The 21885-nt window shown below is 34.8% G+C and overlaps 1 protein-coding gene and 1 pseudogene across 2 annotated transcripts in view; both read right to left on the bottom strand.

The window, feature by feature from the left end:
• LOC147388588 (disease resistance protein RGA2-like) overlaps positions 1–21885 on the bottom strand; it is a 67780-nt gene that overhangs the window by 27738 nt on the left and 18157 nt on the right. The gene's annotated exons all lie outside the window — the stretch shown is intronic.
• Positions 1785–7798, bottom strand: LOC147388589 (mitochondrial uncoupling protein 3 pseudogene; annotated as a pseudogene). Its single transcript, XR_015170589.1, has 5 exons — positions 7574–7798; positions 4792–5211; positions 3332–4705; positions 2423–2485; positions 1785–2335 (listed from the first exon to the last, which is right to left on the bottom strand). The product of XR_015170589.1 is annotated as a mitochondrial uncoupling protein 3 pseudogene (transcript).

The raw sequence follows: 21885 nt of genomic DNA, 5'->3' as shown, positions 1-21885 counted from the left end.
ATCCAACATTTTGAAATTGGACGGCTACCAATTTTTAGTTTTAAGTTTTTTTTTTCTCTTTCACCCAGCTAAACCCCCAAGCAAACTCTATTTTATATATGATTTTAATAAGATATCACGAGATATTTGATAATATAATAAAATATTTATGCTATCTGTCAAATTTTGGATGTCATAAATGTTTTCCCGATTCAACTATTCACGTATCCATTGAAGGTCCTACCTATGAAAAAATAAAATTATAATTATTTTAATTTAAAAATAAATATAAACTTATAAAAAAGAAATTGAAGCCTTGATGCAAAGTGTGATCACAAACAATTTGACATAACTAAATGTGAAAAATCTAACATGGAAAGTCAAGTGTAAAAAATGTATTGACAGTTAACACAAGTCCTTCAAAAAAAAAAAAAAAAACTATTTTTTTAGCCTTAACTTATGTCATTCTGTAGGTGACAGGTTCAACTAATTGATCAGGGCTGAGAAATATATCGTTCAAATCCCTAATTATTGTGTATCTGACAAATTTCCCACATAAAACTCGAGAATTACGTCGATTAACGAATAAACATCATCACATGTCGAAAATAGTGAGAATATTGGCACCCACTTTTTGAGAAATCAACACCCACTTAAAAAAGAAAAAGAAATGACAAATGGATCTCATTCATAATAGTTCTTGAACCCACCATAATAACTAAACATTTGAAATCTAAAACCTTAAATTTTTGCTCATGCCATTGGGGAAGATGAAGGAAACTTCTCTTAGTTCTTCCATTTGCTATTGATTCTAGAGCTCAAAAGGTTCTAAACATCATTATTTCGACGGATTACGATAATAAAATATGATTACTATTAAAATTTCATTCTATTGTAAGGTTTTCTCATTGATTTATTTCATTTATTTGAACTCAAATGAATGATTCTCAATAACTTAATCTAAAAAGGAAATAACTCAATCAAATGACCACAATTACAATGAATATGATATTTCAAAAGTTGTAAATAAAATTTGTATCTTTACATGCATTTTGTATTTTAAGTTTTATAGAACAATTGTGTCACTCCAGTATTAGTCTACTAATTCTAATTATAATTTTTCAATAATTTAAGAAGACAAGACAAAGAATAATATGTCCAATACATTTTTTGTGAGTGTCTTTCTAATTTAAAAAAAATAAAAATGAATGTGTATCTATGAAAACAAATAAAGATTAAACATCAAAGCAACTAAAAATCAAGTAGGCATCTCGAAGCGTTAAACAGGACAGGTAAATTTATCTTCCAACCACTTCATGATGCATCTTTTGTGGAACAAATGCGAGCATGGCATCCTTGTAACATCAAGGCCCACCAACTCATCTAAGCACACCATGCACATCTCCTTCAACTCCCCTTTCTCAAATTTCTTTGTCTCCAAGGCTTCGACAAAAGATTCTAATGCAGGAATCACACCTAGTCCACTACTTTTTATTATATCACACACAACATGTCGATTAATTTCTTCTACCTTTTCTTCATATAAAGTCCTAGTTAGAATTTGTACTCACTACATCATAATGCGCCAAAAACGACTGTCCTTACAGTCGCAAAAAGAGTCGTTTAAAAAGGAGTGGTTTTTAAAAAACGACTGTCCAAGACAGTCGGAAAAAACGACTGTCAAAGACAGTCGGATAAAAACGACTGTAACATCGGGCTATAGCGACGGTAAAATAGGGATATAGCGACGGTCTCCGACCGTCGCTATAGGGTATTTTTTTAAAAAAAAAAATTTACACCTGCCCCCCTTCACATGTTGCTGAATATTGAAGATACCCCTATGTTTTGACATTGATGACCTAGACCCCAACTAACAATATGAAAAGACCAAAATGCCCCTCATCTTCACTGAAAACAAAACATGTTTCAAATTACATATAACCTATTTGTAATGAAGCAAATCCCAAATCCATATATATACATTTTCAATGAAACCCTTGGCCTTGATAGAGTAGCACTAACACCAATATGAGAGACATTCTAATATTTATAATCACCAATGTTACTCATTATGGGATATCAGTTGATCACAAATGAAATCAAAAGCTTGGAATATAATAAACAAAATCATAGTCTTAGAAGCTAATCAAATACATTATGTACTTACAGACTAATGCCCCCATGTCTGGTCTGATGCTCTGGTCTCCTCTATTTTAATACTTTTGATACATATAACTACATATATGTTTCTATACGTGTGAAGATGCATACATCAACCTCCCATACCATAGGAAGGACGAGAGAATGGACAGTAAGTATGCCCTTCTTCATAGTTTCTGGATGCTATTAAGTTGATCTGCCAATGGGCGCAGAAAAACTTAGCCATCCCACAGAAAAATCGAAAGAGTCAACAATGCGAAGAAAGAATAGGTAAGAAAGATACCTTGATGAGCTCAGACTCTGAGCTGGGGTGCATATATGCTATTAGGACACTCATGTGGAAATCCTGGGTTCCAAAATAAAAGCAAATTTTGTTGAGATCTTAACTTACCATGTAAGGATCACATAAAGTACTCAAAAAAGCTAGCAATCCATCTTCATTATGATGAGGGAAGACATGTTCTCTACGAGATAAAAACTTCTCCATATGCAAAACAAGAGAAACCACCACATAAAGGAATTAAAAATATCATATAATTTCAATGAACCATTGTCGGTTCCTGCAATGTGCTAAAATGTAAAACAAACAGTGTAGAAATTTTAAGATTGGGAAGGGATTAAAAAAATGTAGAAAGCAAATGTTTTGAACATGCAACAATTGGTTAAATCTACAATCACAAAAATATAGAAGGTAAGTATTGTCCATGAGAAAAATACCAGGTCATTTATGGGAAGGAAAGGTCATGCCCAACCATGATATTCTGCTTAAAGTTGAAAATAACATTGATGAAAAAGAATACCTGATTGAACATTGAGTGTGCAGCTGCACTTCCAAACACATGCACCCATTGCAAAGTGAACATTAGTAGAAACAAATCTGTATATTGAATATTATACAAGAGTGAAAGGAAAGCCCAAACAAATATGGATTGAGATAATGAAAAAGGAGAGGAACTCGCTTTCAACAATACATCATGGCTCAGGGCAGGGAATTAAATGGAGGGATAAATTCATTAGGCCAACCCCAAATCTTGGGATAATGCTTTATGTTGATGAATCTTTAAATTTGGGTGTATACAAAACAGTTACATAACAGAAAAAACATAAAATAATGAAGCCTCCATAAACTTGGCATTTGAAAATAGCTCAGACTCCCAAAAATTTAAAATTCCTATTAATGGAAGATACCAACCTGGCCTTGACGGAACAGGGCTTTCGCATTAGCCTCTCCATCCCGCATAGCGAAGTCCGCATCCAACAATGCCCCTTTCAAATCTCCTAATTTCAGCTTGCCAGCATAAAGTGTACACATCATACATCATTAGTTAATTGAAAATACAACTACGAGAATGATATCAGAATCCAATGCTCAAGTAGTAGATAAGCTAAGAGAGGAAAAGCTACACAACTCAAAACATGACCATGTCTTCTAAAGTTGATATTACTTGGAAACTTCAAATGGGAGCCATATCTATGTCCAGCATTTTTAAGTTAATCCTGCTTTTCTTAAAGGCGTGTTTGATTGCATGGCCAACTTTAAAGAAAATAGTACACCATGGAAAACTCAAATTTAAGCTGTTTGAGTGCAAAAGGTAATAAAACAATGCAGGTCTGATTTCACATTACTGATGAAGAATGGCAAAATAAACATTTTAGTGCAGATATTTTGCTAAAGAAAATAAGAGATGTGCAAGAAAAATAATCATAAATTGGATATTTACCACACAAATGATTGTTGTATGCCCAAATATGCAATAAGAGGGATTATTAACAGCATTCGTTTGTCGAACAAAAGAGCAATATGCAATAAGAGGGATTATTCAGTGCATTCGTATGTTTCTAGTCCTGCTTACATTCTTCAGTTTTGATTGGTAGGCCATAAACGTTTCAGCAAGTTAATCATAATCTATGATTGCTACCTTTCACCTCTTAAATACCTTGTGGCCCTTTTATGCAGTTAAATTTGTTAATGTTATCATGAGTCATGACGATGATGATCATTGAAGGCTTATCCTAAAGTTTTGGGATTAGCTGAATTTATCATGTTCCTCCATTCGATTCTACTGATCTTTCGTTAATACACTTACGTTCATATCCACTCTAACTACCTCAATCCACATCTTTTTTGGGCTGTCTTACTCTTTTAGAACCTTCAAGTTGTAGATTCTCTACTAATTGAGGATGTTATCGGTTGTCATTGCGCAGGACCATACCATCTCGATTGACTTTCCCTATTTATGTCTGTTTTGTGTTCCATATTCAATGATCTTGGACTTTTTTCTAGCTGAAGCAAGCTCCCACATGCTTGTCTCCCTCAACATTTCCAATCACAAAGCAAAAAACCACTTGTGGCTGATTTTTCCAGCCTCCCTGATTCTGGACTTGATTCTTATTGAGTTCAATTTTTTCAGTGTGTTAGAAAGACTACCAACATTCTCTTCTTTGTTTATTTGATTCTTTTTGTTTTGCTAGGTAGGTCTTCTCAACCTCCTAAATTTGTCAAACCAGCAACAAGTTGCAAGGACTTCAAATAATTATAGTACCCATCGACATTTAGAAGACCAATCTGTACCACATACACATAAAGTTAGAACACCATTTCAATCTTTCTCTCCCCTCAAAATTGTCCTAACAAAGGCATTGATGCATTACAGGTTTGTTATGAATTCCAAGTTGTGACCAGGTTATCATCTCCAATAACCTAGCTTCTTTCCCTGCAGCCTGATTCATCATTCTTGTTTTCACAACATCTGCTGGACAACTCAAAGTAGTTGCTGAAAGACCTGACATGATGGATGCCAAGGTGTGAGCATATATATTATCCTCACAAACCTGGTTTTGGATAACAAAACGCTTCGCATGATCATAACAGGCTAACTCTCCCATATTTACCAAAAATGCTCTCTGGACAGTGGGAACAACTCCTTGCCATAATCCCCTAAAACCTTCTGTTCTTACAATTTTGTTTAAAGCATCAAATGGACCAGTGTACCTTGGTTGGAGGCCTTGACTCACCAAGCGACCGTCCGCTTGCATCCTCACTTTTATGAGATCAGCAGGGCTTGCCACAACCTGTAATTTTTTGGTAAGCAAAAGAAATTACAAAGTGAACATAGAAAAAACTTTGAAACCAATAAACATTGGGTTTTTAAGAAAATGATAATGGGCAGCCCCATTGAAAAAACTTTCACAAAGCGCTTAGAAGTATTCTTGTAAATTGCGAAACACAATAATGTTTCTTGAATAGATTAAAGAAACAACATAGTCATAGAATGACAATAGGTAAAATGAGCACGTTGAGAAAGAGAATAGTTGGAAGAAAAATTAGAAACAAATTCATGATTAAGTTAGACAGCATTGAATCCTGAGGAAGGGAATGGTTATCTTCCTAGCCTGTGGTGCACGTTTAAAAGTATTGCAAGAATTCGGTAGGGTCAACAAAGAATCTGATAAGATGATCATATTACCCAACCCATCACATTCTTTTTAAAGGTCAGTACAAATTAGGTAATGATCCAACAAAAACCCAAGAGATTGGAAAGCCATTGCCCCTTGATAGGCTAATCTGTACTGCAGTAATCTCCTTGGTGGAAACAATAAATACTAACTCCTACCCTCACATTGTATGCGTGTTACATATACTTTCTAGGCAGATAGGACATTTTCTTACTCTCTTGGAGCAAAGTAACTATTCCACCAAGAAGCAGCGTGGGCTTCCATAACAACAAAACAAAGACAACCAATATCTATTAACTGTGGACTCCTCAAAAAAAAAAAAAAAAAATCAAAACAATACCAACAACAGCAACCATGGATGTCAACATGTAAAGAGGCATGACTGCTACGGAGAATGCTGTATAACTATGGAACCTAAAATTAAACTGTCAAATGAAACAAGATCTAAAGTGAAACCTGCGAAGCATCCAACCAATAACATCCCTGGTAACATTTTTGAAGCTGATGATTGACCAGATAATGAAGAATAAAAGGAAAAAATCCCAAGTTGACAATTGATTTACTGATATAAGATCATACAATATTTTGTTTCATATGATGCATACCGTTATGCTTCCCTAATAATAAGGATGCTCAAATTGGGTTTATGTTCTTGGGGGCAGTGTTGATAGAAAAGAAGCTTGCAGAAACTCGAATCACGATTCATGTTGTTAGATGGTTAATTCATACAGATTTTTTCCTCTATGAAATAACATTATGTAATAATCTAAAAAATAATCTATATAGAGTCGTGCTGGAGTGACCTCAAGATTGTACCTCATATCTCACTTTCCTGAGTGGAATTATGTAGGAACCCTAGACAATGATTCCAATACACTTCCACACCAGGAAAGTGAGATATGAGGTACAATCTTGAGGTCACTTCAGCATTATTCATCTATATAATATAATATGTAACTACTCTAACTCATCATATAATGAAAAGGTTTGTATGGCTACTTACAAAAACAATCTACCAGGCAATCTTGATATGCAACATTGAGAGGCATTCTTCAAAACTCAAAGATAAAAAGCAAAAGATCTTTTCTCAAAAAAATCAAAATCGTGTTTTCTTAAATAGTCTAAGATGGAAGATTGAGAAAAAGAAAGGAACAATCCTTGTCTTGAGCAGCATTACTTCATCAACAATTTTCGGCATCTCATCAACGTTTTCATTCTCAATCTTTATATTTGCGTCGAAAGGACATGCATTCTTGCCATTCATGTTTAGGTAAAATAAAATAAAATAACAACCACTCGTTATCTTTCACTTTATTTATTTATTTTTATAGAGTTTATAGTTTAAGAAAAGCAAAAAAATACATAGGATTCACTATTTTCACCTGAAAAATATGGCCCTTGTTTTTATTCCAATAGTGTAAGATTTGAATAGTGAATGGTACACGAAGAGCAAAATTCAAAAAGAAATAGTTGGGACTTGTATCCAAAGGGTTTCCATATGTAAGATTAAATCATTTTGGTTAAGATTTGAGTTGTAAGATTTAAATCACAAATTGTAGGACTTTAATTAGGAGTATCAACAGGTCCATTTCAGTTTGAAACGTCTATATGTGTGAACATTGTCCAAAAACTCAATCAAGTTAAAGGTGATGTCTTGGTGTTCATTCAGACAACACAATCAAACATTCAAAACCTCTAGTAGATACTTGAAATAATTCAGAAAAATTAATTAAGAATATATTTTTTTTTTTCTAAAAAATTAAAATAAAATTCAAACAACATAAGAACACTAGATACAATCAATTGCTCTTCAGATCAAGTACATTAAATGCACTCAAGAACTGTTTCAGATTAGTTTAGAACGTCAATGAATCCAATCAAACCTTATTCGCGAATTAAACTAAACGTCGCAACTGAAGATTTAATAAACTCAATCGAAGACCTAAAATTCTCAGATAAACAATGAAATTGAAGTTACCTGAGCAATTACGCTAAAGATCCCTCCAATGAACGCTTATCCAGAAAGAGAATCGTTCGAAACAACATTTCTTAGGTGCTCGTATCCGACGATTCGAATCGGAGTGTAGAAAAGATGCCTAAGAATCGCTGGAGATAAACCCTTGTAGAGACCTAGAGAGCCTTCTCTTTGTATAATCTCCGAGGCAACTCGGAAGGCATTGCTGGGCCGAGTCAAAGCAAGATTTCGTCAATCGAACAAAGCCCTAAAACTTTCGATCAAACGCCGATCGATTGTGCCCTAAAACTTGCAAATCGAAAATGATTGCGTCTTCAAAATCACAGATTCTGTGAGTGAGAGATCGAGCAAAGATCTTTCAATCAAACTCCACTCAATTTCTTTCCAAAAAAGAAAAATCCGAACGATCTACTTTCAAAAATGAAAAACCTGATCGATTCAGCGAGAGAGAGAGTCGAGTGAGTGAGAGAGAGGGAGAAACGCTAGATCAAAGCTTAGAGTTGATTCGAGAAGATAGATCCGAGAGAGAGAGATTCGAGAATAGAGATCCGAGAGAGAGATTCGATAAGAGAGTGAGAGAGAGAGAGAGAGAGAGAGAGAGAGAGAGAGAGGAGGGAGACAGAGAGACGAGAGACGAGAGAGACGAGTAGAGAGTGAGAGGAGCGTTCGACAATGGCGGAAGTCGAGTTCTATCCGAGGACGAAAGACAGAGTTGAGGACGAGAGAGAGAGAGTGAACGAGGGACCGCAGAGACAGTCGTTTTTTTCTCTCTTTTAGAATGGCTATTGGCACCCCAACTTTTACTTTTTCCGTAGAAACGACGGTTAAACGACAGATTAAAACTGTCGTAATTAACGACAGTCTTAAGCAGTCGTTTTTAGCGCAATTACGCCGTCGCGAAAAATGCAATATGACGTAGTGACTTCTACAACTATGACTACATGTTTATAACGTTATCGTATGGCACATAATCCAGCTTCATTAGCGAAATTGGATGCAACTTCGTTGAAGATATCCCAAGAATCTCAATGAATAAGATTTGAGGAACAAAGATTATTGAAGAGATGATGGAGTTCATGGGCATCATGGATCAAAATGTTGGGAAAACTGAGGGGGAATGTTTTGATAACTACAGGACTTTCTATTTGTTGAGAGATCATGAATGTATGATTAGTAACATTAGTTTCATGTGTATATTTTATCCATTGATGTATCTTTTTGACACTAATTACTAGCGTGGTTTTGGTTTGTAAAAATTAATTCTCTGCATGTTCTTTGTATGTAGCATTCAAATTAAAATCTCAAAGGTAAGTAAACTCACCCAATTATAGAGTATTATGATGTGATGCATTTTAATAAGGTGTATAATGATACACCATATCATCTCATGGAGTTTAGAATTAGATGAGACAATATTAGAAAAGATTACATGCCAAAATAGGATCAATTCCATCAATATTGTTCCTCTATTTAAACCCTATTAGGATTATGTAATATGCATCTAAAAAGAAAGAAAGAAAACAATTTTAAATTTTCTTTATGGTATCAGAGCAAAGTCTCTTTTGAGAGACTGATCTTGGTAGTCTACCATCCGCCACCATCAGTGACAACACTGCCGACGAACAATCATTTATTAGTAGCTTATGTTTATTAGGTACTTCATCAAACAACTTATATGCATCACCATATTCACTTCTTCTCTAACACCTACATTGACTTGTAGTCTTACTCATTGTATCTTGTCTTCGAATCAGTGGTAGTAACAATGCCGGTGGAGTTAATTTTGTTAACCCTATTCTCAAGTATTCCACACATTCTTCCAATCATCGTTGCCAACAATATATGATTGTGATCAACAATAAGACCTATCTCCATCACTCGACGCCTTCTGAATATTATCAAGGGCTCAAGTTTGCACCATGGATAGTCATCAAATCATCATCATCACCTGATTTCACTATTTATTGTGACGCTTGAACAATGATCAAGGAACCTCTGAATCTTCATTAATCAAGTTCGTTTTGGACTTATTGGCCAAAAAGCCTTTGAATCCTAGTGATCAAATTTCTTATGGCCCAAAATCACGTTTTGAGCATTTTTTAGCCTCTGGATCCATTATGATCAAACTCATCTTGACCCATAAAGGTCCAATTTCAATATCGAATTAAATTCCAACAAGTTTCGATATAAGCCTAAACCGATCATGTTTCAATGAAAGTCTACTTGAGTTGAGTTATTTTTCTCCTCTTCTACACATATGAGCATCTGGGTTGCCTATTATTTCCTTAAAGGCACATTTGACAACAACAATTCTTCAACGATCTCTTAGGCTTTCATTGACGACTCAAATTCGACAGAGGCAATTCTTATCTTACAAGACGAAGAGAAGGATTCAAGGATTCATCATATTTTGTCAAACTCACATCGATCTTCAATCACCATGAGTTTGAGGGAGAATGTTAGAGTATTATGATGTGGTGCATTTTAATAAGGTCTATAATGATACACTATATCATCTCATGAAGATTAGAATTAGATTAGACAATATTAGAATATATTACATGTCAAAATAGGATCAATTGGTTCTTTTCCTTCAATATCTTTCCTCTATTTAAATCATGTTAGAGTTATGTAGTCTGCATCTAAAAATAAAGAAATAAATCAATTTTAAATCTTGGCACACAAACTCTCTCTCTCTTAGAGTCAGACTAGCCTTACTAACTTAAATAAGATTTCAATTCTTACTAAGGGTAGTTGACCTCATCTTATGGCCTAAAAAACATGATCATATCCCATAGGTTTCTAGAGGACAAAATTATATAAACTCCAGAAAAAAGGAATTTATGTATACCGTGAATTTTAATTTTAAATATAATTGGGAGTTCTGTGAAATTCAGTAGCCGTCCTTTATCAAAACTTTGGATGAAGCACAAAGAGGTTTTTTTTTTTTTTTTGGGTATATGAAATTTTCCATGAAATCTAAAGGTCGGTGGTGTTGGATTGCCAATGTGGTAATCCATTCGAGCAAAAGGTAGTAAGAGTTAAACTCTTTTTAAGTTAGTGAGAAAAGTGTCTTTCTTATACTTATACTTTTAGGAAAACTAGCATTACTAACTACCAAGATTTCAGATTTTATTAAGGGTCCTTAAGCTCACCTTGTGGCATCAAAAACATGATCCAATGCTACGGGGTTATGTGTTGAAATTATCTAATTTACCAGGATAATACATATTCCCAACTATTTACAAAATTGATTAAAAAGTATTTTTGGTACATAAGTTATATTTTTTGAACAGTTAAAATGCTATTAATAAGTAATGTAAATTCTCCTAATAACGGAAATATACTGATTTTGGCATTGTTGTCTTATTGTTTTAAGAAAAAATAAACAATTGCCACAATAGAAAAAAAAAAAAAAAAAGCGATTTCGTAAATATTTTGGTAAATTTATTTATTTTAGTCTATTGACCCTTATCTTCAATCTGTCATTTTCAGCATAGCAAACAGTAGATGGTTTTATCCCAAAATCCCATCGTTATCTATGACAAATTAATTTAAATTTATTTAACGTCACCTTCTATCACTCGTTTTCTACATGAATGTAGTATTCTTTGATATACTTATAATAAGTGGCTTGAATGCACCCCCCCCCCCCCCCCCCCCCCCCCCCCCCCCCCCCGACTCAACTTAAAGCCAAAACGCTTATTTTTCCCCTTCAAAACCAATTACATCTTCAACTTTTTTTTTTCCAAAGCAGTCAACTTCAACTTTCAGATACTATATATACTCGCCCTGACCTTCAAACCTCAAGGATAGATAAAAAAAAAAAGCTAGGGTTTTCTTCAAAGGAATAAGACAATGTTGAAAACAATGGATAAAGATAAGCTTAAATAGATTAAAATAATTTATCATAGAGCTTAAATAGCTTGAAAATGATAGATTTGAAAAGAAAAATTGAAAGTGTTTTTTGCTAGATATTGAAGATGAGGGTATTTATGTCATTTAGAATTAGTCTATAAGAGGACACCGAGGTCAAGGGGGCATGACGTTAGATTTAAAACATAGAAGTAAATGAATTACTGACGTCATAAACTATATGTTTGCCACTCCCCACAACAAGAAAATCCTAGCTCCACCCCTGTTTTAGCTTTTTTCAAAACCTTGTATTCAAACAGTAATTCTAAAAATTCAAAAGCATATTAATATGTATAAAGCTATGATTTATTTTTAATCATCCTTTATCTTTAGAGTCGTCATAATATGACGCCCCTCTTTGACACACATCCCCATACGCTCCCATCACAAAACTGTAGATTATTTGCCTTAGGATACACAATAAAAAGATTCATGGTTATCCGTACCCTGAGGCAAATGATCTACGGTTCTGTGATGGGGGTGAATGTAGAGGGGGGCATTAGGAAATCATTACACTTATTTTTTATAAGATGTTGCTAGACCCCTTAAATTGTATTTATCCCCACATAATTTGTGGGGGAATGGTTGGATGTTTTCCCGTTTAGCTCCTTGGCACTATGTGAAAATTGAAAATTTTAACAAGAAAATTCGATGGGCCAAAGCCCACAAATTTTAGAAAGCTAGTTTTGTCGGTATATGGCCGTTGAAATTTTTTATGGTCCCCAATTCGACGGCTTAGAACCATCAAATTTCTCACATCTTCCATTAATTTAACTGTTTCGATCCGTTAAAAAAAAAAAAAAAAATTTGACAATGAAAATTTTGATGCCTTGATCTGTCAAATTTTATGAAATTCGACGGCCTTGGGCCATCAAATATAGGTTTTTTTTTCAAGTTGTGTGGTACATATATCTTTATTATCTTATTCAAATAATAATGGGATTTGAATTTGCCAAACTTAACCATGGTTGGACTTTGGTGATTCTTAAATTGTCCGCAACAAAGGTGACTTGCATTTCTATTACGCTGTCGTTGGATTGAGAGAAATGGAGAGAAGAGAAAATAAATGATTTTCTCTCCATTTCTCTTGTTTGAATTGTTAAGTGGTGAGATAAGGGAAAAGAATTGGAGAGAACAGAAGAGAAAAAAATGACGATTTTTCTTTCTCTCTAAAAGTGGAGAGAAATCTTTTAAAAATATTTTAGAATTTCAACTCTGCCCCTAGATTTCTTTTAAGATATTTTAAAATTCCAAAGTTGTCCCAATTTATCTCTGATCAATCCAAACATGATAGAGAGAAATTGAGTTACTCTTCTGTTTTCTTCTCTTCTCTTAATGGGTTTCTCTTCTCTCCACTTCTCTCAATCCAAACAAAGTGTTAGTCCAACTAGTCTTACTAGGTAAGGATTTCACCCTCACTAAGGGTCTTTGGGCTCAACTTGTGGTATCCAAAACCATGATCCGACACTTTAAAGTTGTAGAGGACACTGTTTTTGGGTGTTGGATGCCAATGTGGTGATAAAATGACCCGTGGTAAGGCTTAAAATCTTTATTAAGTTAGTAAGGAAAATGTTTCTCTTTCTATCATTGGTTTATTTTAATTTGATCTACGATATTTCAATATTATTAAAATAATATTTAAGGACTGTCCCAATAAAAGTAGCCATTATAATAGGACCTATATATAACTCAACAAGGTTTGTTTGATCATAAACAATTAAAGAGTTCTGATACCCCCTCTGACACACGCCCCTAACGTGGCATTGGCTAGAACCTTAGATTTTTTTCCCCTTAGGATACACATTGTACATCCCCATAAATATATGCAGTTATGTATCCCGAGAAAAAGAATCTATGGTTCTAACACATGTCATGTTGGGGCGTATGGGGGCGTGTGTTAGAGGGGGGCATCAGAAAATCATTATTCATAATTAAATATTAGAAGAAAATAAATCTTGTACATGATATTCTGTTATGAACTCAATAATTTTTTTTTTCTTATAGATTAATGAAACATTAGAGAAAGCCAAATGGCCAAATGCACAAATGGTAATTTCTTTTGCAAAATTTGATTGAAGGAGTCTTGAGAATTCTAGAATGCATGACTAGTGTTGAGATGAAGGAGTTGATGGTCATCACATAACAAAATATTAGAAGATCTAGATACAAATGTAAATGTAAAACATGATTATAATGGGTTGATTTGTTTAAATTATTCCATTGTGTCATTTACATGTTATTTTAAATCATGAAATATAAGAGGTATTAAAAATATCAGCAATTATTTAAGAATTTTTTTAATTACCTATTTTTTATTAGAACTTTCATAGAACTTTTTTAAAATACATTTTTATTCAAATTTATAAAATATAAAAGGTGTTTTAAAATATCTTTCAAGTAATTAAGGGTTAAGTTTTTAGTTTGGAAAAGAAAAATACTTTCTTTATTGACATCCTGACTACTTTACCTTATGTCATCCAAAAACATGATCCAATGACACATGAATGTAGAGGACAAAATTCTTAGAACTTAGAAATTGATAGTTGGAATGGAATATATTTTTTCCACTTAAGATTTAAAATTTACTAAACACGTTGCATGGGTTGAATTAGGTTACCTATTTAATAAATGTGTCAGGTTCAGTTTAAATTTTTGACACGATTACTAAACAGGTCAGTTTGGGTTTGTCACATTTTCAGAAGACCTTACCTCAACATGGTGTGATCTGACCCATTGCAACCCCTATATTTAACTTTACTTTGACCTTCGTTTATTTTTTTTTCCGGAAGAACATGGGATGGGAAATGATCGAAAGTTTGTTCTAATACAAGAAAGCTTTCATTAATACACCAAATTTTACTTATAACACACCTTTCTACATATAAACATACAATTAATTTCAAAAGGATTAGCGCCTTATAAGTAAAAGTTGACGTGTCAACAGAATTTCTCCAAAATAAAAAGAGAGATTTACAAGTCAGACCTATCTGTCGCAATTTTAATTATTATACAAACTCCCTTAATTTATCAAGATTGTTAATGAACAAACCTTACTTTATGAATCGGAGTAGCATAACTAAGGGTCGTTGAGCCCATGTGGATTATCAAATTGGGAATCCAACACGACAACCTTCTAGATTTCATAGAAAACTTAGATTTAAGAGAAAAAATTCACAAAAAAAAAAATCATTTTTGAACTTTATCGAAGGTGTTGAAAGTGGATGATTACTGAACTCTCAAATTTAAAATTAAATTTCAACGGTGAAAATTAACTTTTTTTTTTCAAAGTTATTAGCATTTTGTCTTTTATAACTGTGCGGCATCAGATCATGTTTTTGGACGCCAAAAATTTATGCACTTAGAATCTACTCCTAGGTACGTGGAGGAACATACTAACCACATCAATTTGAATTTTAAGATGGGGATTGTTGGAGAAAACTCACTTGTTTACAACTTAGACCAAGAACAGCCAAGAATCAAAAAATAGAAAAAAACTCAAAACTATCAGTCTTATTGCATCCTCACACAATTACAAGTTCTCATCTTAATTGCTGTACAATAAGATCAAAATGAGTACAACCTCTATCCTTGGTTAACCAACCCCCTATATATATATATATAGCAACAGAATGCTGTTAACAGATTGTTATAACCAACTAACTGTAATGACAACTCACTACAAGTCACCACAAGACACATGGCACTAGACTCTTTAAATCTAAGCCTAATATTACAACAAATCTCCACCTTGGGCTGATTTAATTGACTTTAGTTGTTTCTCCTCTTGAACTCCAAGCAATTCCAAACAATGCTTGAACTTAGGAGCTGCCAAGGACTTAGTGATCATATCAGCAGGATTTTCTTCAGTGACCACTTTCTCCAGCTTTATTTCTCCCTTAGCAATTACATCTCTAATATAGTACAGCCTCACATCTATGTGTTTCGTTCTTTCATGATAAACTTGGTTCCTAGCCAAATGAATTGCACTTTGGCTGTCACAAAGCACCTTTGTGTCAAACTGCTTCAATCCCAGTTTTTCTGCCATTCCACTCATCCACTTAGCTTCCTTCATAGCTTCTGTCAGGGCCATAAATTCTGCTTCTATAGTAGACAATGAAACCACATGTTGCAAGTTTGCTTTCCAACTCACCACATTTCCACAAAGCTTGAACACATAACCAGTTAGAGATCTTCTACTGTCCAAACACCCTGCATAATCTGAGTCTACAAAACCAGTGACTCCATCTTCACTGATTTCATGTTTCTTGTAGACCAAACCAACTGTAGTGGAACCTCTGAGATACCTCATAATCCATTTAACACCTTCCCAATGCTGCTTCCCTGGACTTCCCATATATCTACTGACGACACTTACTGCATATGCCAAATCAGGACGCGTGCACACCATAGCATACATCAAACTCCCCACAGCATTTGCATAAGGAATCTTGGCCATGAACTTCTCATCTTCTTCAGTTTTAGGTGAATCTTCAGATGAAAATCTGAAGTGTTGTGCAAGAGGTGTTGCAACAGGTTTTGAAACATCCATGTTGAACCTCTTAAGTACTTTCTCAATGTAACCACTTTGAGAAACAAACACGATGCCTTGCATTCTATCACGTGTGATCTCCATGCCTAGAATCTTGCTGGTTGGTCCCATGTCCTTCATTTCAAATTCTCCCTTAAACACCTTCTTCACCTCCATGATCTCAGATTTATGCTTGCCTGCCACAAGCATGTCATCTACATATAGGAGCAAGTAGATGACATTTCCACTATCCATTGTCTTGCTGTAAACACAATTGTCATACTCACAACGTTCAAACCCATTCCATATCATAAATGAGTCGAACCTTTTATACCACTGCCTCGGGGATTGCTTAAGTCCATAAAGAGACTTATGTAGCAAACAAACCTTCTCTTCATTTCCTTGTTCAATGAATCCCTTTGGTTGCGACATATGAATCTTCTCACTCAACTCTCCATACAAGAAAGCTGTCTTCACATCGAGTTGCTCTAGCTCCAAATTATCCCTGGCTACAAGTGACAATAGCATTCTAATTGAGCTATGTTTCACAACAGGTGAAAATACCTCATTATAGTCAATGCCTGCTCTTTGAGTGAACCCCTTAGCCACTAACCTAGCTTTGAATCTAGGTGGCTGAACTCCTGGAATTCCTTCCTTCAGTTTGTATACCCATTTACAGCCTACTACTTTCTGACCTTGTGGTCTCTCCACCAAAGTCCAAGTCTGGTTTTCATGAAGTGACTTCACTTCTTCCTTCATGGCTGCTAGCCATTTTTCTGAATGCTTCCCTGTAACAGCTTCCCTATAGCTTCTTGGCTCTTCATCTTCAATCTCATTTGCTGCTATCAGTGCAAAAGAGATCATTTCTGCGTAGCCAAACCTCTCAGGTGGTTTCACATTCCTTCTCACCCTGTCTCTTGCTAATGAGTAATTCTCTATTGAACCAAGAACTTCAGTACCAACTCCATCTTTTTCTTGATCATCAGCTGGTGGTGTTGTAGACCTCTTCTCAGGCTCCACCTCAAACTGAACTCTTTGAACAGATTCTTCAATGTCCGAACTTGTATTTTCCAGCTTGCCATAGAACATATCAGCTTCTCTAAACACCACATCCCTACTTATAAAAGTCTTGGGATGTCCTTTATCTGTGCACCAGAGCTTGTAGCCCTTGACTCCTTGTGGATAACCAATAAACATGCACTTTACTGCCCTAGGTTCCAATTTTCCTTGATTAACATGTGCATAGGCAATGCTGCCAAAAACTCTCAAATTTGACAAATCTGGTGGCTTCCCTGACCATCTTTCTTCAGGAGTTAGCATGTCTATGGCCCTTGATGGACTCCTGTTGATCAGATAAGTGGCTGTAAGAACAGCTTCTGCCCAAAAAGACTTGGTAAGGTTTGCATTTGACAGCAAGCACCTTACCCTCTCTAATATTGTCTTGTTCATCCTCTCTGCAAGTCCATTCTGTTGAGGAGTCTTCCTCACAGTGTGGTGTCTAGCAATACCCTTCTCCTTGCAATGCTGATTGAATTCATTTGAGCAAAATTCAAGACCATTGTCTGTTCTAAGCCTTTTAATCTTCTTTCCTGTTTGAGTTTCTATCAACACCTGCCATTCTTTGAACTTGGCTAAAGCATCATTCTTATTTTTAAGAATGTAAACCCAAAGCTTCCTTGAATAATCATCTATCAAAGTTAGAAAATACCTAGCACCTCCATGAGATGGCACCCTTGAAGCTCCCCAAAGATCCGAGTGGATATAATCCAATGTGCCCTTTGTGCTATGAATGCCCTTTGAGAATTTCACCTTTCTAGCCTTCCCAAATATGCAATGCTCACAAAACTCTAAATCTGTCACCTTAACTCCATTGAGCAAGTTTTGATTGCTGAGCTCCCTCAGGCCATTGGCACTCATGTGCCCCAATCTCATGTGCCAGAGTTGAGATATAGAGATCTCATTACTTTCTGCTGTAGCAGTTTGTCCAGGTACTGCTGTCCCTTTTAGAATGTACAGTCCATTCATCAAGCTCCCTTTCATCATCGTCAATGACCCCTTTGAAACCCTCAAGACTCCACCTTGAGCCCTAATACTATAACCTTGAGAATCCAGCATACCAAGAGAAATCAAATTTCTCTTTAATTCTGGTACATACCTCACCGATTCCAAGATCCTGACTGAACCATCTTGAAGCTTCAATTTTACAGTTCCCATTCCAAGAACATGACAGGCTTTGTTGTTTCCTAGCAAAACTTGTCCACCATTGCATTCTTTAAATTCTGAAAACCATGTCTTATTGGGGCACATGTGAAAAGAACACCCCGAATCCAAGACCCATTCTTGATCAGTCTTGAATGTTGTAACACATAGTAAATCAGAACTTTCATACCCATCCGAGGCAATATCTGCATCTCCATTGTCTCTTTGTTTCTCTCCATTTTTCTTCTTTCTTTCTGGACAATCCTTCTTGAAATGTCCCTCTCTATGGCAAATAAAGCATTTCTTCTTATGCTTCGACTTTGATCTGTTCTTTCCTCTTGAGTTGAAGTCTCTCTTCTCTGTCCTTCCTCTGACATGAAGTCCCTCTCCTGCTCCATCCTCCGTTCTTGCTTCAAATTTCTTCTTGAGCTCCTTTGAGAACAAAGCAGCTTGGACTTCTTCCAATGACAATGAATCCCTGCCATATATCAGTGTATCAGAGAAGCTCTCAAACTCACTTGGCAATGATCTCAGTAGCAACAATGCCTGGTCTTCATCTTCCACCTTAATCTCGATGTTTTCAAGATCAAGAATGATCTTATTGAAGTCATCCATATGATCTTCAAGAGAGTTTCCTGGTGCCATCTTCAAAGTATACAATTTCTGCTTCAAGAACAGCCTATTTGCTAAAGATTTTGTCATGTACAAATTCTCTAATTTCAACCAAATAGCTGCTGCAGTCTTTTCCTTTGATACTTCCCTCAGCACCTTGTCTCCTAGACTCAAGATTAGAGCATTATGAGCCTTATCCAGCATGTCCTTTTTCTCCTTCTCAGTCAATGCTGGAGGCAGATTCTTTTCTCCTGTAAGTGCCTCCTCGAGCCCTTGATGAACAAGAAAGGCTCTCATCTTCAACCTCCAAAGGCTGAAATCATTTTTCCCCGTGAACTTCTCTATGTCAAACTTGATTGACGCCATTGTCCTTCCCCAAAAGCTCTGATACCAATTTGTTGGAGAAAACTCACTTGCTTACAACTTAGACCAAGAACAGCCAAGAATCAAAAAATAGAAAAAAACTCAAAACTATCAGTCTTATTGCATCCTCACACAATTACAAGTTCTCATCTTAATTGCTGTACAATAAGATCAAAATGAGTACAACCTCTATCCTTGGTTAACCAACCCCCTATATATATATATATAGCAACAGAATGCTGTTAACAGATTGTTATAACCAACTAACTGTAATGACAACTCACTACAAGTCACCACAAGACACATGGCACTAGACTCTTTAAATCTAAGCCTAATATTACAACAGGGATCCTCACTCGTTGGGTAAAAACTTGATAAAGTAAGGTTCCCTTGGGGTGGTCGGGATTTTAAAAATAATAATAAAGATACACCATATCATCTCATGAAGATTAGAATTAGATTAGACAATATTAGAAATATTACGTGTCAAAATAGGATCAATTGGATCTTTTCCTTCAATATCTGTCCTCTATTTAAATCCTATTAGGTTTATGTAATCCGCATCTAAAAAGAATAAATCAGTTTTAAATCTTCTTTAACAAGGCACACAAACTCTCTCTCTCTCTCTCTTAGAGTCCTACTAGCCTTACTAACTCAAATAAGATTTCAATTCTTACTAAGGGTCGTTGACCTCATCTTATGGCCTAAAAAACATGATCAGATCCCGCAGGTTTCTAGAAGACAAAATTATATAAACTCCAGAAAAAAAGAATTTATGTATACCATGAATTTTAATTTTAAATATAATTCAGAGTTCTGTGAAATTCAGTAGTCGTCCTTTATCTAAACCTTGGATGAAGCACAAAGAGGTTTTTTTTTTTTATGTATATGAAATTTTCCATGAAATCTAAAGGTCTGTGGTGTTGGATTGCCAATGTGGTAATCCATTTGAGCAAAAGGACCCTTACAGTATGACTTAAACTCTTTTTAAGTTAGTGAGAAAAGTGTCTTTCTTATACTTATAATTTTAGGAAAACTAGAATTATTAGCTAGCAAGATTTCAAATCTTACTAAGGGTCCTTAAGCTCACCTTGTGGCATCAAAAACATGATCCAATGCTATGGGGTTATGTGTTGAAATTATCTAATTTACCAGGATATTACATATTCCAAACTATTTACAAAATTGATTAAAAAGTATTTTTGGTACATAAGTTATATGTTTTGAATAGTTAAAATGCTATTAATAAGTAATGTAAATTCTCCTAATAATGGAAATATACTGATTTTGGCATTGTTGTCTTATTGTTTTAAGAAAAAATAAACAATTGCCACAATAGAAGAAAAAAAAAAAGTGATTTGGTAAATATTTTGGAATTTGTACTACCACGATAATTTCGAGACCCCTCCTCCATGAGTTGGTAAATTTATTTATTTTAGTCTATTGACCCTTATCTTCAATTTGTCATTTTCAGCATTATCTACTTCCCAAAAATATTCTATTTTGATTATTCTTCCCGAAACTAATCTTCCTCATGCTTGTCAACTACTATGACAAATTTATTTAACGTCACCTTCTATCAATCGTTTTCTACTTGTCAAAAAATCCTGTCTTGCCTTTAACTTTGAAGTTTGAAGTCGATAGAATCTTACATGAGGTTGCAGACGACGGGGGTGGGGGGGTGTCATCAGTTTGGAAACAAGGGGATATCTCAAATATTTATTAAAATAATGACATATTTTCTTGAACGTAAATCTTTGATATACTTATAATAAGTGGCTTGAATGCTATTTTTCCCCCTCAAAACCAATTACATCTTCAACTCTTAGATTTTTTTTTCTTTTCCAAAGCAGTCAACTTCAACCTTAAGATACTATACTTGCCCTGACCTTCAAACCTCAAGGAAAGATAGAACTTTTAGATTAAAAAAAGGCTAGGGTTCTTTTCAAAAGGAATAAGACAATGTTGAAAACAATGGATAAAGATAAGCTTAAATATATTAACATAATTTATCATAAAGCTTAAATAGCTTGAAAATGATAGGTTTGGAAAGAAAAATTGAGAGTTTTTTTGTTATATATTGAAGATGAGGGTATCTATGACAAATTAATTTAATGTCACCTTCTATTTATCATTTTCTACTTGTCAAAAAATCCTATCTTGGCTTTAACTTTGAAGTTTGAAGTAGATAGAATCTTAAGGTCGAAGAAAATGATAAATTTATTTACATGAGGTTGCGAACGCCGCGGGGGGGGGGGGGGGGGGGGCATCTGAAATATTTATCAAAATAATGGCATCTTTTCTTGAACTTAGTCTATCAAAATAATGGCATCTTTTCTTGAACTTAGTCTTCTTTGATATACTTATAATAAGTGGCTTGTTTTTCCCCCTCAAAACCAATTACATCTACAGCTCTTGATTTGTTTTTTTTTTTTTTCCAAAGCAGTCAACTTCAATCTTAAGATACTATACTTGCCCTGGCCTTCAAACCTCAAGGAAAGATAGAACTTTTAGATTAAAAAAAAAAAGCTAGGGTTCTCTTCAAAGGAATAAGTCAATGTTGAAAACAATGGATAAAGATAACCTTACATAGATTAAAATAATTTATCATAGAGCTTAAATAGCTTGAAAATGATAGGTTTGGAAAGAAAAATTGAGAGTTTTTTTGCTAGATATTGAAGATGAGGGTATTTATGTC

The sequence above is a fragment of the Akebia trifoliata genome, chromosome 12 (genome assembly GCF_017979445.1).
Source record: "Akebia trifoliata isolate Shusen 1 chromosome 12, ASM1797944v1, whole genome shotgun sequence".
NCBI classification, from domain to species: domain Eukaryota; kingdom Viridiplantae; phylum Streptophyta; class Magnoliopsida; order Ranunculales; family Lardizabalaceae; genus Akebia; species Akebia trifoliata.
Note: the sequence above shows the minus strand (reverse complement) of the source record. Positions and strands in the feature narration are given on the sequence as shown.